This window comes from Mus caroli, chromosome 2 (genome assembly GCF_900094665.2).
Source record: "Mus caroli chromosome 2, CAROLI_EIJ_v1.1, whole genome shotgun sequence".
Lineage (NCBI taxonomy): Eukaryota > Metazoa > Chordata > Mammalia > Rodentia > Muridae > Mus > Mus caroli.
The window spans coordinates 73,869,153-73,881,039 of record NC_034571.1 but is presented as its reverse complement, the minus strand read 5'-3'; the positions used below and the strand labels follow the sequence as shown (position 1 = coordinate 73,881,039).

The following is an 11,887-nucleotide window of genomic DNA, read 5'->3' as shown; positions in this document are numbered from 1 at the left end:
GGGGGAGAGGGGGAGGGGAAGGGAGAGAGGGGGAGGGGAAGGGGGAGAGGGGGAGGGGCAGAGAATGAGTTTTTCCTGAGATTAGTGGAGTTTAAGATTATATTGAGTTTTAGGAGCACGACCCTGACACTTCTCCTCATGTGATTTTGGGTTTGGATCCATGGCATTCAGTTTCAGCTTCCTTTCTTAACAGAAGCCCACTTCTTAGACCTTAAGTAGCTGCCAGGTTTCCCTGCTGAGGCTACCTGCTGACTGAAGTGAAAAGAGAGTCACCTCCACACCAGTGTGATTTTACAAGTGAGTATTTAGAATCCCCTCTTGGCAATACTGCTAACATAAGTCACCATAGGTCATGAAGAACTTCTTTAATTAGACTCTGTTAATGCTATGATAACTCCAGCCATGACCTCAGCAGTGATGGCTCATATATGTGAGTCTTCAAAGTTTTAGCTTCTCAGATTTAGTCTTATCCCATAGCATGGTGGGCTGATAGCCTTCAAGGGATATAGGTAATTAAGATAGGCAAATTTTCTTGAAAAAGGACATTCTTGAAAGAAGGGGTCCTACCAGAACTTGGAGGGGGGTAAAAAGAGAAAAACTGGGTTGAAGATGCCCAGTAAACAGGATATCAGCATTATTGGAGTTTTTGATGATTGATATACGGCCATCATCTGACTGCTGACCTTTTTGACCCCTTACAAAGTATGAACAGCAGAAAGGTAATATGAGATTGGTGATTTTCCTGAGCAATGCCCAAGGAATCAGCTTCACTGGCGATGATGGAACCAACCTATTACTTAAATTTTTTAGAGGCAAATTTAGCATCGTGTTTTCACTTTGTCAGATTATTTTTTTTAATTTGTTTTTATTTTTTATCAATGTGTCTTTGGGAATGTATGTCACACATGTGCAGGTCTCCACTGAGGCCAGGGGAGAGTGTTAGTCCCCCTTGGAGCTGGAGCTACAGATGTGAGCTTCCTGGTATGTGCACTAGGAACCTGCTCAAGTCCTCTGCAAAAACCAGTGCTTGGCAGCTGTGCCGTCTCACCTCACAGTACCTACTGTGCACACTTTAAAAAAGCACCAGCGTCTCAGAAGTAGAAGGGCCTTGAGCAGATCCATTGGGGGACTTTAACCACTGGATCTGTGTATCTGTACTTTTGTCACAGTACTCTGCTGGTTGTAAAATGTAGCCACACCAAAAAAAGGCAAAAGCTGTACTGTGCTGGTATAGGCTTCCCAAAGGCCTTTAAAACTTGTAAGATTTCAACAATAATAGAATTACCAAACAAACAAAACTAACAGATAGGAATCTGAGAGCGATTTGTAGGGGAAAATGGGAGTAGGAAGGGATATAAAAGAGGATGGGAGAAGAGAGGAATCAGCATGGATTACATACATGTATCAATTGCCAAATAACAAATTGAATTAATAAAAGATGCAGAAATCACTGTCTTAATACATCATGACCCAATAGAGATATACCTCTGATACTCAGGATTTCACATAAAAGGCAAGATATCAACTCTCCCCGAGTTCTTTCCTGAATGTGTAACAAAAAATGAAAAATAAAATTTAAATCTCCAATCTGGTTTATTTCCTCAGTGAAGAATCATTGTCTCCCCACAGGTTTTCTTTGTGAATTCCAACTATGACCCTAAAGGAAAGAATGTGTGATGCTCCTTCTGTGTGCTTGATACAGCGAGCTATGGCTTCTGCCCTCCTTAGCATGAGAGAGAGAGAGAGAGAGAGAGAGAGAGAGAGAGAGAGAGAGAGAGAGAGAGAGAACAGAAGAAATGGTAGGCCACAATGATTCAAAGGTACAAATCCATCTTGAATAGACATGTCTAGGAAAGTACAAAGTTAGGACATAAAAATGAGTCAGAGTTGGCTAGTGAAGATGGGAATGGAGCAGAAAGAAGCTGAAAGTTATAGAAAAATCACACAGGGAACTTCCTGCAAGGAGGGCAAGTTCGTGACATCACTGTGGTTTGGCCAGAACTAAAACTTCTGACCAAGAGAAGAGATAATCAGCTATGACTCTGAGACTCAGGCACCTGACTGTTTCAGGATGTGAAGGCGATACTATCCCACTTTTTAGATTAAAAACAACTTGATTATGACTGCATTTTGAATAATCAGCAGAGCTTTGACCTCAAGGGTTTTACTCTAGAGCCCACACCATTTATCACTAACTGCTGCTAACTTTGATTGACACACCAAATAAAATATGCCCAGAATAAGTATAATGAGAATTTATCCTAAATGCCAGCAATCTCAAAAAATATTGGGGAAATGGAAAAATGGAGAAGGTGCCTGGTAACCTAAACTTCCCAGGCCATGAGAAGTGGATTATGGGAAGTTCTAGTTCTTCACTGTGAGGTCAAATATGAAAGGCTAAGAATGATCTCACAATAGTGAAACAAGCGACAGGTTTTCTCTACAAGAAGGTCCGAAACTGATGGATAAAGAGTGGTATGAATGTGACTTTGTCCCCATATGAAAATATTTGTTTTTTAGTTGATGCTATTCCCAAATCCTTGCCAGTCTCTGCCTAATTCTCCTTCACTTGTGCTTGTCTCCAGAGGTTCACATCTGTACCCAGAGCCAGAGAGGGTGGGACTGAGCATAGGCTAAACATGGCCTTCGAGTACAGGTAGTTGATCTTGCCACTTGGGCTGCCTCTACTTCCCCTTGGGATTCCAGCATCCACAACAGCACTAGGAAGGGCCAGAAGAGGAGTGAAGGTGGGTTGGGGGATGCCAGACTTCCCCGTCTCTTCTGTGTGTTTGCATTCATTTTTCCACTCACAGTCATGGGTTAGTCACCTGCTTGAGTCTATGGTTAATTCAAAGGTTAACCCTCTGCACACCATTCCGAACTTGATGGCAGGGATGAACATGGAATAGGCCATTTTCGATTGGCTATCATGCTTGTGCAGCACCGTGTTCCCCCAAACAGAAGGAAACAAAGCTGATTTTGTAAAACATAACCATGACTGACAGAATAAATGATGAAATTCTATTTTCTCTAGGAAGGGTTGATGCCAAGAACACGACAGCAACAGCAGTGCATGTGTTATGATCTATATGCCACACAAAATTCTGTTCTCAAGATAAAAGGAAAATCTCTTCTTATAATTTTTAAATAATAGATAGTTCTCACCCTCCCCCAAAAAGGAATAAAGGGAAAAATCACCTTGAAAATCTTGTACACCTGTGTGGCTAGTCAATTCTTCACAAGGGATCATGATCTAGTATGTATTTCCACAATATAATTCTGTTAGACAGACAATTTGTTATGCCTGCAATGGATGTATGGGAAACAAATGGATCTGTGCAGACATCCTCTGAACACACACACATTTCACTCACTGCAAGGCAAAAACATCATCATCTGTCTGTCATCAAGAGACCCCAATGAAGATATTGCCAAGATATCTCTGGTACACAATAGCAACCCTGACATTGAGAGACGCTGGCACTCAGTGTAAATAACCTATCACAAAACTACATAAAAATGGCGCTAGACCAGCCATAAAAATGTGACAGAGCAGCCCTTGATCATTCGTTTCCTGGCTCCATTTCTAAGAGTCCTTGAGATGGGCTTCATCACACAAATTGTTTTCCAAATAAATAAGAATATTATAGGGAGCTAGCAAATTCACAATACAGAAAATAACTGAATTGTAGAAATACACACTGGGATTTTAAAAGTCAGTATTTTAGAAAGAAAGCAATTTTAGATGTGCAGTAAAATTGAGAAGTACAGTGAGTTCCCATAGCCTGCTCTGCCCAAATAGGCATAGCTTTGACTAGTTGGAAAAACTTATTTTACACCTATAAAATTACTTATACATTGTAATCTCAAAGCTTATACTTTATGTTAGAGTTTACTTTTGGTATTGCAAATCCTGTGATTTTAAACAAGCATATAGAAAGTATGTAAGTATAACACAGGCATATAAAATGTGTGTAAGTATAGCATTCATCCATCATTGTGGTGGTGTATAAAGCAGTTGCAGGGCCCTATAAACCCTTTGTGCTCTGATCTTGGCCACCTGTCTTTACTGTTTACGGTTTACCTTTTCCACAATTCCATTTCACTGGAGTCATGCTCCCATCCAGTGATGGTGGGGATGCAGCCTTTGGCTCCTTTCATGTAGCAGTGATTGTCAGGTCAGTCTTCCATGTCTTTGAAACATTTGATAGCTCATTTCTTTATAGTCTTGAATAAGACTTCATTGTCAGCAGGTACCATTTTAGCCATTAAATTACTAAAGGGTATTTTCAAGATGTTTTGTTGATTGTTTAGTTGAATTTTTTTCTTTCTTTTTTTCTTCTTCAGAGTCTTACTATGTAGCACAGGCTGGCCTCAAACTTACTATATGTCCCAGGCTATCTCTTACTGGATTTAACAATATTTAGAAATCAGCTTCCTAAGAGCTAAGATCATGAGTGTATATCTCCTCCAAATTTTGAAATTATGAATGATGCTGCTGTAGGCAGTTATGATCCAAGTTTTGTGAGTGACATGACTTTTGAACTTCCTTGAGAAGATAGCCTGGGGCAGGACTACTGTATCATATAATTTCTAACAGAGAAAAACTGGTCAGTGAGATGGAGGAGCAAGAAGGCAATGGATTTTGTCACCAATCCTAGTGACATCCATCAATTCCCAGAGCCCACATGGTAGAAGAGAACCATTTCTCACAAGTTGTCCTCTGACAACCATGTGTGCACCATTGCACATGTGCACACATGCACACATATATGTATATGTGTGTATATATATATATATATATATATGTTTACATATATCTATGTATTGTATTCTCTCTGTATCATATACATGTGTGTGTTAAATTTTTCATACAATATATCTTGATCATATTCTTTCCCCTCCCTGAGATCCTTTACAGACCTATTCACCAGACTTTTTCTTCTTTCTCTCTCATGATCTTATTAAATGAAAGCAAAACCTGTTTTCAAAGTGGCTGTAGCCTTCGAATTAGCAAAGGCTGGGAATCTGTACGTGCTCAGTACATTCACTAGAATTTACTGTCTGTCTAGTTTCAGGGCATTCTAGTATGTGCATGGTGGTGTCTTGTCTCAACAAATCCAGACCTGATGCTCCACCTTGACTCAGCCTCTGCAAGTGCAGATGCCTGTGCTCACCGTGGTGACTTAGTCACTGCTCATGGGAAGATTTGCTAAATCATTCTTGACTATCATTCTTGTCAGCCTACATTAGCCTCTTCCATGTGGCACCCTGGTCAGGGACCTGATTTCTAAGCTCTACTAGCTAATATTCCTTTCTTAGCCTTGTATGAGAGGCTGTCTCAGAAAGCCAGCTAGCATCTCTAGGAGATGGGAAGTGAGTACATAAATTGAAGTTCTCTGTTCTTGCTACACCTGTTATTACAACCAGAGAGAGCAAAAAGTGCAGTGAATAGCCCCATATAGCATCTATAGCCTCTGGATTTCTCTAGACAAATAGATGCACCATGGCTTTGCACTGTGGGGAAATAAATCAAAGGAACAAATGATGGCTCCTTTCTGAAGAAGGAAAGGACTGCTGCTTTAGAACTCTACTACATCATCAGCCATGACTCCTAGCACAAGCATAGTACTTTTGGCTCTAAAGACGTGACTATTATTTAGAGAAGGCTAGAGACAGTAGTGTACTTAGAGCACATGCAGGCAACATTGCAAGTTGATAGCACACTGATTCCTATGATCTTTATAAATGAAAAGATTCGTAGATGATGATATTGTAAGCAAATTAATACGCATGTTCAAACAAGAATGTTCATTGAAACTGAAATAATGAAAAGGCTCATTCATCATAACATACATTGTTTTGTTGTTACTCGCTTATAAAGAAATACATTTGTATTTGTAATTTTTATTCACAGTTTATTGTGATTGATTGTCTAAACCCTTCACCCAGTCATTTATCAAACTTGGGATATAGGGCCAGAGACATTTTGGGGTAGTTATGGGACCCCTAGATTGAGATTTAAAATAATCTGTGAAATAACAAATCCACATTACATCCTCTATAGCATAAATTACATTTGTTTTGCTTATTTTATTTGTAGTAAATTAAGAACATTCATGAAAGAATCCTCAGAAGAGCCCATCTAGGATTTCTGGTTTTCCTAAATACTTTCCGTTATCTAACCCGAGTTTCGTTTGAAAATAGTATTAAAGGCAATTTTCAAAACCTTAAAAAGCATTCAATTTAGCGTCCACAAAAATGAGATTTATTTTAACAACTGCATTTTATTTCTTTAGCATTTACTTTTATAACAGTGAAATGAAAAATGAGCAGCATAAGCCACTGAAATGTTAAACAAACATCATTTAGAGTAAAACTCAACTCAAGTGCAGAAATGCATGATTGCTCTTGAGATCGCTTGTTCCACAAACATCTTCATGTATATTAGTTAGGACCTTCTAGTGCGCCAATGAAATACCATAACCAAGAACAACTTGGAGAGGAAAGGGTGTCTCAGCTTACACTTCAACATCGTAGTTCATTGTCTAAGGAAGTCATGGCAGGAACTCAAGACAGGAACTGAAGCAGAAGTCATTGAGGAATACTGCTTACTGGCTTGCTCCCCATGGCTTGCTCAGCTTGCTTTGTTATAGAACCCTGGATCACCTGGCTCAGTGATGGAACCACCCACCTCAATTATTAATCAAGGCAATGTCCTACAGACTTGCAAACAGACAATCTGATAAAGGCATTTTATCAATTAAAATTCCTTGTTCCCAAATATGTCCAGAGTCTGTATCATGTTGACAAAACCTGGGGGTTGGGGGTAGCTGAACAGATTACTAAAGTCCAGGAAAATGGTCAAGTGTGGCGGCCTATTAAGGAAACATCAATAATAAAGGTCTTATGGTTATCTTTCCCAAAATTATTATGACATTAAAAACTAGAACTAAATTTTCTTTAAAATAGTTTGGTTTGGTAATTGCACATTGGGTGTCTTACCTCGAGGCAGAACATGGAAGGACCATTTTGCCTCTGGAAATAATTTCACATCCCTATTCATAGAAAGAACCAGCCACTCTGCTAGAGAAAAGAGAGATTCTGACCCATCTGCTACTGTGTCAGTGAGCTCTGGGTATACTTTGTTCCTCTCACTCACACTTACATATCTACTAGAGGCAAATATCTTCTGTGAATTCTTCTATGTGAGTTCATACTCTGGGAATCGTTATTCATTTATATCAGTGACTTGCAAACATTGAGAGTATAAGAATTGCCTAATGAGCCTGCTAAAATCTAGATCAGAGACCTAACTAAATATTCTGAATAAAACTAGAAGTCACCCAGATAATCAAAAAACTTTGAACAATTTTCCAGATATAACCATCAAGGGTTAGTTCTCCCTTCACCTGCCTTTCTACAACCTCCTTCGTTCTTGAGATAAATCATGATCTTCTTCTTCTTAAGACCTCTGTACCTCTGTATTTGTCAGGCACTGGCACAACCTCTCAGGAGACAGCTATATCGGTTCCTGTCAGCAAGGTCTTGTTGGCATCCACAAGAGTGTCTGGCTCTGGTGGTTGTCTATGGGATGGATCCCCAGGTGGTGAAGTCTCTGGATGGTCATTCCTTCAGTCTCTGCTTCATACTTTGTCCCTGTATCTCCTTCCATGGGTATTTTGTTCCCCCTTCTAAGAAGGATCGTAGTATACACACTTTGGCCTTCCTTCTTCTTGAGTTTCATGTGTTTTATGAATTGTACCTTGGGTATTCTGAGCTTCTGGGCCTATATCCACTTATCAGTGAGTGCATATCATGTGTGTTCTTTTGTGATTGGGTTACCTCACTCAGGATGATATCCTCCAGATCCATCCATTTGCCTAAGAATTTTATAAATTCATTATTTTTAACAGCTGCGTAGTACTCCATTGTAAAAATGTACCACATTTCTTGTATCCATTCCTCTGTTGAGGGACATCTGGGTTCTTTCCAGCTTCTGGCTATTATAAGTAAGGCTTTTATGAACATAGTGTCCTTATTACATGTTGGAGCATCTTCTGGGTATATGCCCAGAAGTGGTATTGCTGGATTCTCTGGTAGAGAAAGTACCCAAGGAGCTGAAGGGGTTTGCAGCCCCTTGGAGGAACAACAAGATGAACTAACCAGTATCTCCAGAGATCCCTGGAACTAAACGACCAGCCAAAGAAAGCACATGGTGGGATTCATGGCTCTAGCTGCATATGTAGCAGAGGATGGCTTAGTAGGTCATCAATGAGAGGAGTGGCCCTTGGTCCTGTGAAGGTTATATGCCCCAGTATAGGGGACTGCCAGGGCCAGGAAGCAGATGTGGGTAGGTTGGTGAGCAGGGGGAAGAGAGATGGGATAGGGGGTTTTCAAAGGGAATTCTAGGAAAGGGGATAACATTTGAAATGTAAATAAATAAAATAAAATAAAATAATAAAAGACCTCTCTAGCCTTACTAGACTCTTGCTCTCTTGCCTCCGCCCTGCAGAAATGCTTCGACTACCCATAGTCCTTTGTCCCAGGCACTGGCTCCTCATCCCACTCGGGCCTATGCCAAAGATGTAAAATTTGGTGTGGATGCTTGAGCCTTAATGCTTCAATGTGTAGACCTTTTAGCTGATGCTGTAGCTGTTACAATGGGACCAAAGCGGAGAACAGTGATTACTGAACAGAGTTGGCTAAGTCCCAAAGTAACACAAGATGGGGTCACTGTGGCAAAGTCAATTGATTCAAAGGATAAATTTAAAAATATCGGAGCTAAACTTGTTCAGGATGTTGCCAATAGCACAAAAGAAAGAGGCTGAGGATGGCACCACCACTGCCACTGTTCTGGCACAGTCTATGGCCAAGGAGGGCTTTGAGGAGATCAGCAAAGGGACTAATCCAGTGGAAATTCGGAGAGGTGTGATGTTGTCTGTCAATGCTGTAATTACTGAACTTAAGAAACAATCTAAATCTGTGACAACCCCTGAAGAAATTGCTCAGGTTGCTACAATTTCTGCAAATGGAAACAAAGACATTGGGGACATCATTTCTGATGCAATGAAAAAGGTTGGAAGAAAGGGTATCATCACAGTGAAGGATGAAAAAACCCGGAATGATGACCTAGAAAATATTGAAGGCATTAAGTTTGATAGAGGATATATTTCCCTACATTTTATTAACACATTAAACAGTCAAAAGTGTGAATTCCAAGATGCTTATGTTTTGTTGAGTGAAAAGAAAATTTCTAGTGTTCAGTCCATTGTACCTACTCTTGAAATTGCTAATGTTCATTAGAAGCTCTCGGTCATAATTGCTAAAGATGTTGATGGAGTAGCTCTAAGCACATTGGTTTTGAACAGGCTAAAAGTTGGTCTTCAGGTTGTAGTAGTCAAAGCTCCAGGGTTTGGGGACAATAGGAAGAATCTCTTTAAAGATATGGCTGTTGCTACTGGTGGTGTGGTGTTTGGAGAAGAGGGGTTGTATTTAAATTTTGAAGATGTTCAGGTTCACAACTTAGGAAAAGTTGGAGAGGTCATTGTCACCAAAGATGATGCCATGCTTTTGAAAGGAAAAGGTGACAAAACTCAAATTGAAAAAAATGTATTCAAAAAAATCACTGAGCAGGTAGACATCACAACTAGTGAATATGAAAAGGAAAAGCTGAATGAGCGACTTGCTAAACTTTCAGATGGAGTAGCTGTTGAAGGTTGTAGGGACAAGTGATGTTGGAGTGAATGAGAAGAAAAAGTTTTAGATGCTCTCAATGCTCTAAGAGCAGCTGTTGAAGAAGGCATTGTTCTAGGAGGGGGCTGCACTCTGCTTTGGTGCTTCCCAGCCTTGGATTCATTAAAGCCTGCTAATGAAGATCAGAAAACAGGTATAGAAATGATTAAAAGAACACTTAAAATTCCTGCAATGACAATTGCTAAGAATGCAGGTGCTGAAGGATCTTTGATAGTTGAGAAAATTCTACAGAGTTCCGCAGAAGTTGGTTATGATACCATGCTTGGAGATTCTGTGAACATAGCGGAAAAGGGAATCATTGATTCAAAAAAGTTTGTAAGAACAGCCTAACTGGCTGCTGCTGGAGTGGCCTCCTTGCTAACTACATCTGAAGCTGTAGTGACAGAAATTACTAAAGAGAAGGACCCTGGAATGGGTGCAATGGGTGCAATGGGAGGGGGTATGGGAGATGGCATGTTCTAACTCCTAGGATAGTGTTTTGCCCTTATCAATGAACTATGACAGGAAGCTCAAGGCAGGTTCCTCACTGATAACTTCAGAGAAGTCACCTGGAGAAAATGACTGAAGAGAAGGCTGGCTGATCACTGTAACCATCAGTTACTGGTTTCCTTTGACAATATATAATGGTTTACTGCTGTCATTGTCCATGCCTACTGATAATTTATTTTTTATTTTTGAATAAAGACATTTGTACATTCCTGATGCTGGGTTCAAGAGTCATATACAAGTGTCCTGCTTTTTTAACTTAGATTACTGAGGCATCTCTACTGCTCTGTTGGCATCAGGACTGTAGCGCTGTCACCACATGAGAAGTTCAGAAGCAGCCTTCTGTAGAGGGTTGGAATGATTTTGTACAAAGTAGAGAAGTATCCAATTATGTGACAATCTTTGTGTAATAAAATTTTATTTAAAGTTAAAAAAAAGAAAAAGGCCTCTCTATATAGAGTTCATTTTCCAAGAATTGTTTTCTTATACAGCTTGAACCAAATGCAACTTCTTATGAAAATCTAATTTTCCCAGGGGAATTCCCTATCTCTGTTGATGAATTAGCAACTCTTACTACACTTTACAACATGTGATGTTCTTGTTCAGTGTTGGCTCCACACCCTCATCCCACTTCCAAATTGGAAAATCTAAGAAAGATACCAGGTTTATGTTAGTTAGTGTCATACCCTTGATGCTTTCCATTCGATTAAGCAGAGCCACCAGGCAGCATCATTGCATGAAACACTAAATGAAGAAATGTTCACACACAAATCCATTGATGAGAGGCAATGGTGCCTTATAAAAATCTTTTTGCAAAGTGTGTTTTAGACATGGGTTTGATGAGGAACAAGAAGGAGGTAAGTTCAAAAGGAAATGCAGATGGTTCACTCTTCAGTTTGCTATAGAACACAACCTGAGATAAAACACTAGCTTAGTGTTGAGTTGACTGTCACATGGTTTTCCTCTTCATACTTTTTTGATCTGCACATTATTCATCAACATATTTAATTTTTATAAGTTGATGATCTTATTGTTATGAGTGAGTACATACACACTGGGCCAAGGAAACTCTGTGGAAATTATATCTGAAAGAAATAGTTAAGAAAGAAAAAGAAATGGATCTGATGATCAACCTTCATCATCAACTAGACTAGAGTTAGAATGACCTCTGAGACACTCTTCTTCTTGTATCTCAAAGGGTATTCCCAGAAAGGTTTAACCAAGGGGGAGAAAATTCATCTTAAATATAGGTGGTACCATCCCACAGGCTGGGATCTAAGACTGAATGAAATGGAACACAAAGAATGAAGAGCTGAGCATCCATCTCTCTCTGCTTCCTGACTGTGGACAAACAATGACCAGCTACCTCAGGCTCTTCGTCATTCTTTTCTTATCATTATTGACTTTATTATCAAATATGAGTCACAAACTCTTTCTCTTTTAAATATGCTTCCTCCTTTAAATAGGTCAGATATTGTCACATCAATGAGAAAAATAAAATGAAAAAAAAAAAGGATGAGAAACATTACTTTTAGTGGTTGTTATATTTACATTTATGTAACTTCTGGTAAGCACTGAATACGCCTCTATGAAGTTCTAGATACCTAACGTTCAAATAAAGAGGAAAACAAGCAGTGAGCCTTCC

At 39.5% G+C, this 11,887-nt stretch overlaps 1 pseudogene; it reads left to right on the top strand.

The window, feature by feature from the left end:
• Positions 1-4,489: 4,489 nt before the first annotated feature.
• Positions 4,490-10,218, top strand: LOC110290370 (annotated as a pseudogene).
• The last annotated feature ends 1,669 nt before the right edge of the window (positions 10,219-11,887 follow it).